At 47.5% G+C, this 8,070-nt stretch overlaps 1 pseudogene; it reads right to left on the bottom strand.

Annotated features, from left to right (window-relative positions):
* Positions 1-444: 444 nt before the first annotated feature.
* Positions 445-611, bottom strand: LOC145348793 (U2 spliceosomal RNA; annotated as a pseudogene).
* Between the last annotated feature and the right edge of the window lie 7,459 nt (positions 612-8,070).

Consider the following 8,070-nt stretch of genomic DNA (forward strand, 5'->3'; position numbering starts at 1 on the left):
CGGGAAACAGCTGTCTCCTGGTTTCCTGGACTGTAATTGGTGAATACCGCTGTCAGTCAGAGCTTGTGGACGGGTTTCTACAGATCCCCGAACGGATTGGTTGGCTGCCCTGTCACTCAGACGGGATTCGGGGGCGGAACTCGGCAGATCGGCAGTGAGTTTTTGAATTGATTTGGTTCGTTATTGTCACATGTATTAGCATCCAGTAAAAAGTATTCTTTCTTGCGCACTTTCCACAAAACGCATACCGTTCACAGAAAAGGAGCGGAGTGCAGAATGTCATGTTACATCAGGTCGAGGGTGTGGAGAAAGCTCAACTTAATGCAAGGTAAGTCCCATTCAAATGTTTGATGGCGTCAGGGAAGAAGCTGTTCTTGAGTCGGTTGGTTGTGATCTCAGATTGTTGTATCTTTTTTCCCGACAGATAAAGGTGGAAGAGCTGTTTTTGAAGTTACCGGTCGATATGTGGAGTGAACGGAGGAAGCCCCTATTCCATCTCCCTGTTCCAAAAATCAATTTAATATATGGTTCCCAGATACGGGACGTATCAGATATTAAACTGATAAGAACAAATACTGCACTTGATCTTCGCCAAAAGGCCGATAAGCGATGCCAAAGAACGTGTTTTACTCACAGATGATGCCTCTATTAAGCATGGAAAGAGCAGCAGAAGGAGGGCGTTGGGTGGGTCCACCTGAGAGAGGTCACAGAGTTTCTTTCATGCCGTCCGAACGTTACTGCTGAAAAGCAGCCTGACCAGGATTCGAACCTGAATCTCCTGCTCTGGGAGCAAGTGTGCTCGTCCGCTTGGGGTCTTCAATTATGCTGGCTGCTTTTCTGAGGCAGGGGGAAGAGTCAATGGATAGGAGGGAGATTTGCATGATGGATTGGACTACGTTCACAACCCTTTGTAATTACTTGCAGTTTTGGTCAGAGCAGGAACCATACCAAGCTGTGATATATCGGAAAGGGTGCTTTCTAAGGTGCAGCTGTCAAAATTACTGAGAGCTGCTGCGGACATGCCAAATTTCCTTTGCCTCCTGAGAAAGTAGAGGCGTTGACGGGTGGGGGTGAGGGGGTGGACAAAAGTCATTCAAAGGCCCGTTGACCTTGGCTGTGATTTTCTGGTTTTGGAGCTGGAAAATCCCGCCGTGTGTGAACTCAAATCTTTCATTCTTACAAAGCGCAGCGCTGCCACCTGCTGACAGAATCTTAGTTCTGCAGGAAAGAATTCCCCGTGAAAAACGGCCCAAGAAGTGGGGACAGTCTTCGAAGATTCACAGGCAGGATGAGCCGAATGGTCTCTTTCCATTGCGAGATCATATTATGATTTTTATATGATCTGACATTTAGATCGGATCAAATCCACATTTTCAAAGTTGACTTGAACTGAAGATTGTCATGTGAGATGAGAGTAAATACCCTCGGCCTCTGTTCCCCAGAGTTTCAGTGAGAAGGGGGTTGACACAGAATAGGTGCTGGAAGGATGGTTCCCCTGACTGGGGTCTCCAGAACCAGGGACTTTAGCAGCTTGATGGTGATGTTCCTGGAGTAATAATCCAGACTGTAACCAGTGGAGAGTTTCCCCCCGATTGCCATTGAGTTGTATTTCGCTGGGGCTCCTTGATGCCACACTGGTGAAATGCTGCCATGATGTTCAGGGCAGTCACTCTCACTCCACCTCTGGAATTCAGCTCTTTGCTCTGGCTGGGGGAGATGTTCAGTTCGGCTTCCTCCAGACGCACTGGGCTCCGCATCTCACGGCATCCTCTTTGCAAACTATCAAGAGGCCATGGAATGGAGTGAAACTAGACATCCCATGAGAAAGTATTGGCCCCAAATGAAAGGAGGAGTTGAATGAGCGCCCATGATGCGGCTCCGGGCGGCTGAGGGGGAAGAGCGGGCGCGCGAGAGGAAAAGCTCCGCCCAGAGCGCGAGGAGCGGCCACGCGCTGACCTCCAGCCCAACGTCAGAGCGCGGGATGAAGCGCGGCTCTGATTGGAGGATCAGGTAGCGTCAGCGGGGGCAGGGGGAGGGGCTGGACGCAGCACAGCATCACGTGGTGGGAAGCGCGAGTGGGGGAGGGGAGCCCGGGAAGGGACCTGGAGCCCCGGGTTTAGAAAGAGACAATGTCCCAAATTCAGCTGATTCAGCTTTCTCACCACATTCTGTGATCCTGAGTGTCACTGATTCACCAGCTCCATTCACAGGTCACACAGACTGATTGACACCCGCACTGCAACGTTACATTGCGCTCTTCATCTGGTTATTCCTCTGTTCAGATCATTCCTGCTCAAAACACACAGGAAAAATCATCAGATTATCCCCAATCTGACGTGTAAGACATGGTTACAGTGGATTAACCAGGGTCCAATTAAATACAGTCCTGATGCTGCCCACAAAATAATTATTAAAGTAATTGTCAAAAGTTGCTTTGAGCCGCCGAAACAAACCTATTTACCAGATATCGAAAAACGGCGTCAATCTTAATATTTAAAGAGTATCTTAAAGGAGGGGAGAGAGGTGGGGAGATATTAGTGGAACCGCGGCCTTAGGGCCGGGACAGCTGAAGACACAGCCACCAATGTTGGAGCAAAGGGAATCAGGGTTTAACAAGAGGCAGAATTGGAGCAGCTCAGAGATCTTAATAAGTTATCGGGCTGGAGGAGTTTACAAAGGTAGGGAGCAGCGAGGCCAAGGGAGGTGATTTCAACGCAAAGATTTGTTGCGGGAACTGGATACATAATCAGACACACTTCACACCTCACACGCACCCAAACCCGTGTCCCCATCACAAATACAGACAACATTCAGAAAACACTGAAACAGACAGGGAGATGATCCATTAATTTCACTGTCTTTCAAGGTGAAAACTGTGTTATTGACCGACAGAAAATTATCCAACAACAGAGTTACAGACAAGGCCGGAAGGAATAAGGGTAAGGATTGGGGGAGGACGCCAGAGTTAGAATGATCCCCATATCTCGTAACATAACAGAACCGCCACCGGAAGAGAGGAAAGTCAGGAAACCGACTAACTTGTTCCGTTCTCTTCACAAGTATTAGACCAATGCCGGAACTCTTATTTCTCAGTAAGAAGTCTCACAACACCAGGTTAATGTCCAACAGCTGAAGGAGCAGCGCTCCGAAAGCTCGTGATTCCAAATAAACCTGTTGGAGTTTAACCCGGTGTTCTGAGACTTCTTCCTGTGTCCACCCCAGCCCAACGCGGGCATCTAAACATCTTAATAACAGCTGCCCACTCACTAAGGCCCTCTATAGGATCACAGAATAGAATCACAGAATCCCTGCAGTGCAGAAGGAGGCTACTCGGCCCATCGAGCATTCACCAGCAACAATTCCACGCAGGCCCTATCCAAGTATTTACCCTGTCAATCACACACTAAGGGGCCATTTAGCATGGCCAATCAACCTAACCCGCATACGTCTGGACTGTGGGAGGAAACTGGAGCATTCCCACGCAGACACGAGGAAAACGTGCAAACTCCACACAGGCAGTTACCCGAGGCTGGAATTGAACCCGGATCCCTGGCGCTGTGAGGCAGCAATGCTAACCACTGTGCCACCGCGCTTCTGTCAATTTACAGTGAGAATTCTTTGCTCTGAAATTCCAATTCCTTTGTAATAGACCGAAAGTCAGGAGTTAACAGTGACCCGAGTCAACGATTTAAAATATAAAGAAATATTTTAGGTGGGAAACACGAGGCTTGTGATTGATTTTTTTAGTGCAGTGTCTCTGAGACGCTCTGTTGAGTCCAAGGAAGTTTGCAGAGTGAGTTGACCCTCACATCATTTTGCCCGGCAGACGGAATCCCATTGCGATATGGGCTGGAGTACCAGACAACCCGCGAACCCAGGCGGGAGTAACTCTGGCTCTCTTGGGCGGGTTTCCCCGGAGAATGAATTCTGGCGAGCTGTCTCTGTAGAGTTTTCTCCTGTTTTTAGCGACCACAGAGACAGTCGCTCCTCCCCGTTGGCTCCCGCTGGGAAACTCAGTAATCCGCGAATGAGGGACTCAACGACGAGGGAAAAGTACGAGACGGCCGCGATCTGAGTGGATCAGAGACTGAGTCTCAAGATGGTATCAAGGAATGGGAATCCCGTTGTTGATGGTTCAGAGCGGCTGGGATCCGTCCCGGATAGACAACCTCCCCGCAGTGGCGTCTGTAGCAGCGCAATGTGCAAAATGTCAATGTCACCGCAACACATGTTCCAGCTCTCCGGAGCTAGTAACGAGACCTTCCGTAACTCCAACCCAAGAGGAGATCTTGAGACCCCCGCCATTGCTACCAGCCCTGTTGGCAGCTGAGTTCGGGTCCCAGAGCAGGACAGGCAGCCAACCCAGTGGCGGACGACACTGTTATCGAAGAGTGGACGGCCCATCCACCGGAAAATGCGAACTTTGTAACAACACAAATCTCCTTTTAGAAGAAATATCGCGTTTCCAATAAGGGGAGGGAAACTCCGGCCAATGGAGCGGCAACTGACACAAATGGAGAAACATCCGAGACGACCACCTTCATGGAAGGGGTCACTGTCGAGCCGAATTATGACACAGCATCAGTCAGAGAGGTGATCACCCATTACCCCCATTGATGGGGTTGTTCTGCAGCTCCTGTAACACCCTCCTCCGCACGATCGGCTTCTCCAACATCCAAAAGACCAAAGTGTCCCAGGTTATAAACATCAGAACCAGGTGTTGGCGCTGCGGTAAAACAAGAGACCATCAATCCATTGCCTGGCACTGCCCTCAGTGTAGCGGAGAAAGGTAACCTGTAACAGTCGGGGAATACCAATGCAGCGAGTGCGAGCTCAGCTTCACCACCAGGTCTGGGCTGAGCCAGCACGACAGGCAGATACATGTCGCTTTGCGCACCCAGAAGCGCCTGGAAGCTCTTCAGGTCAATTCTAAGCCGGGGATCTGTGCCTGTCAGTGAACCCCGGAGCAAGTTACACTCCTGAGGGAACTCGATCCGAGATTTGCAGGATGCCGGTACACCAATAGGGAAATCGCAAGCATCCTTCAAACTGAAACACCCAAATAAACCTCAGACAGATAAATAAATACAGCATTCCAAATGAAACCATCTCGTCTCATTAACAACTTACTTTTTTGAAGTAAGCTTTATCCCACAACTTCATCCCTAACAAGGGGGAGATATCAAACGCTATCAAATCATATCAGTGATGCGAAGCAGCAAACAAAACCATCGCCCACATTTCGGTTGCTGCCCGTTTGTAAAGAACGCAAGAATTAAACACCACAGCAAGGGATTCCATCAACTACACCGAGATGTCAGTAAGTACCGCTCAATATCTTACAAGGAGCCAAGACTAGTGGCCAAGGACGGCTCCTTCTGGAAACCTGACACAATGCTCACGGTAGATCAGAGTTACAGTGGTGGGTGTCACAGTGCGGTACGAAGACGAATACAAGACACTGAGTTGTGCGGGACTTAAAACGGCACAAATACATCCATCTGGGATCGGAGGTGAAGGAATTGCCGGGAGGTTCTGAGCCTGAGTACTTGGGCTTTGTGCTGAGCGCCAGAGGGAAATGGCTGGAAATGAACAACACCTTACTAACATTCCTATTTTACAGAGTAAACAATTTCTCAGCAAGAACAGTGTCAGGGGAAAGGACGGAGAGTAACAATGGGGAAAGCTCTATGACATGGTGGAAAACAGCATAAGGTGGTTCCAGAGCAGTGTTAATGGTTACAGCAGAATGGTAACGGTGGTTAGAATCTGAAGTTTCTGAATTCAATGCTGAGGCTGAAAGGCTGGAAAGGACAGAATGGGAATATTCCTAATTCCTGTCAGGAACAACGAACACTGCATTACCAGAGCTGTGTATAAGCGGCTGTTGGAAAGAGAGACGTGTCGATGTCCTTTTAGAAATAGTTAATCAGTTAACAGTGATCTCAGTGAATGAAGAATAATAATTATATCAGAACGAACCTTAGATGGAACATATCGAGATCATAGTTGATATTATTGTGTTGAGTGACTCTGTGATCCTCTGGGGTGTCTGAATGAAATCCTTGGAGAGTTCAGCGACCAACATTTCATCCGGCAGAATGAATTCCATTGCGATATTCATCAGATGAACAGACAAACCGGGAGTGCAGCAGATTGGAGTTGACTTACACAAGGCAGGGTCTTGATACCAGGCCTGCAGCGATCCTGTTCAGTTCCTGAGTTCTCCAAACACTTGTGCTCCACGATTACTGTTGTTAACTCCCGCTGTCAGCACAACAATTTATACTTAAATATTTTCATTGCGGGTTTCTAAACCAACTAAATATAGCAGCATGTATACAGTTATTGCAGAATTTTACTGCGTAAAGCCTTCTCACAGAGTGTTGAATATTAATGTGATTCTCCTGATCATCTTTCTCACTAATAGTCAGGGACCATCTCATCAAACAATGGGATTTACTGAATGGGATTTGTTAATTTGGATTTGATCAGATCTAAGGTTCTGAATAAATAACAATGCCAGTCTGATACAACACAGAAAGAGGTTAATCGGTCCATTGAATCTGTGAACCTTCAGAGACAGTCCCCATTTCTTGGGTCGTTTTTAATGGGGAATCCTTCCCTGCAGCACTGTGCTTCCGTCAGCAGGTGGCAGCGGTGCGCTTTGTAACAATGAAAGACTTGAGTTCACAGAGTCTCAACCCATCCCAGAAACTGACTGCACCCGCAATGAATTACTCACAAGAACAGGAGCAGCCGTCAAGAACAGAGATTGTCACAAATGACAGAAACTTCCCAGATTTTTTTGGCCGGAAATGATAGTCAGTAAATTCCACTGGACTCCGCACCTTGTCACCCTGGAAATGTTCCGAATATCTATCCCCAGAGACAATTCACATTTTCCGACACTTTATTTGACTCCTGAATGTCTCCGGTCAGATTTTAACGATGAAAATATAACTCCCCCCAGTGCTGATGATGGGTGAGAGAATTTCCCAAAATCGAGGAGAATTCCATCCAGCGGGAGGATTGTCGCCAATGACACAAACTTCCCAGATTTTCCATGTGTTGAAATGAATGTCAGTAAATTCCGCTGGGCTGTGTAAGGGGAGTCCATGTCCCCCAGGACAGATTATCTTTCCTGTTCTCCACACAGGAGCTGTTTAACACCCAGGCAGTAACAATAAAACCCAATGTTCAACACTGTCAGATATATGAAACATTTTACACCAGAATCACAGACAATATCTCTGCAATACAACAAGACATTGATTGCCAATTCACATTGATCTCTCTACCTCTACCTGCCATTTTCCCAACTTTACAAAAATGCCTGTTAATGAATCTAATCCATCGGAAAACTTCACAGCCTGTGTTATTTCTTGCTGGAATAGCGCGAGTGTTGGGGGAAACTCTTCAGATTCAATCCCAATAGGATGTCGTTTTACCCTCTCCCATTTCCCATGTCCCACAGTCCTGCCCCCACACCCTGTGATGTGCTTCCTCTTTATCAGTAACTGGGAGAGCAGAACTGTCAATGTATCAACTCTCTCTCCCTCAACCACTCCATGTGACAGCGAGTTCCACATTCTCCCCACTCTCTGTGTGAAGAAACTCCGCCCAATATTGGAGGAAGATTCCACTTCAAATGTTCCCTCATCGGCTAAAAGCAAATTACTGCGGATGCTGGAACCTGATGAAGAGACATCCAGACTCGAAACATTAGCTCTGTTCTCTCTCCACAGGTGCTGACAGACCTGCTGAGATTTTCCAGCATTTTCTGTTTTCGCTCCGTCATCAGTTGATGTTTCTCTGGATTGGGGTCCCTGGGAGGAATTCATAAACATTTATAAAACTGTAAGTTTCTCTTTCTAGAAAATAAACCAAACTCTACAGGTGGAACCCTCTAAATACCTTCCCGATACCTGCTGTGTAAAATGTCTCCTTGACATTTACAGTACTTGATGTTTTAATGTGAGCGGCTGCAGTCATGAACACAATTCAATTTCTGGATCTGGATCTCACACCGAGTTTCACCAGAGTGGTTTTAATCGGCACTGGGTTCAG

Source organism: Carcharhinus amblyrhynchos, chromosome 9, assembly GCF_965287045.1.
Source record: "Carcharhinus amblyrhynchos chromosome 9, sCarAmb.v2.hapA, whole genome shotgun sequence".
Taxonomy (NCBI): domain Eukaryota; kingdom Metazoa; phylum Chordata; class Chondrichthyes; order Carcharhiniformes; family Carcharhinidae; genus Carcharhinus; species Carcharhinus amblyrhynchos.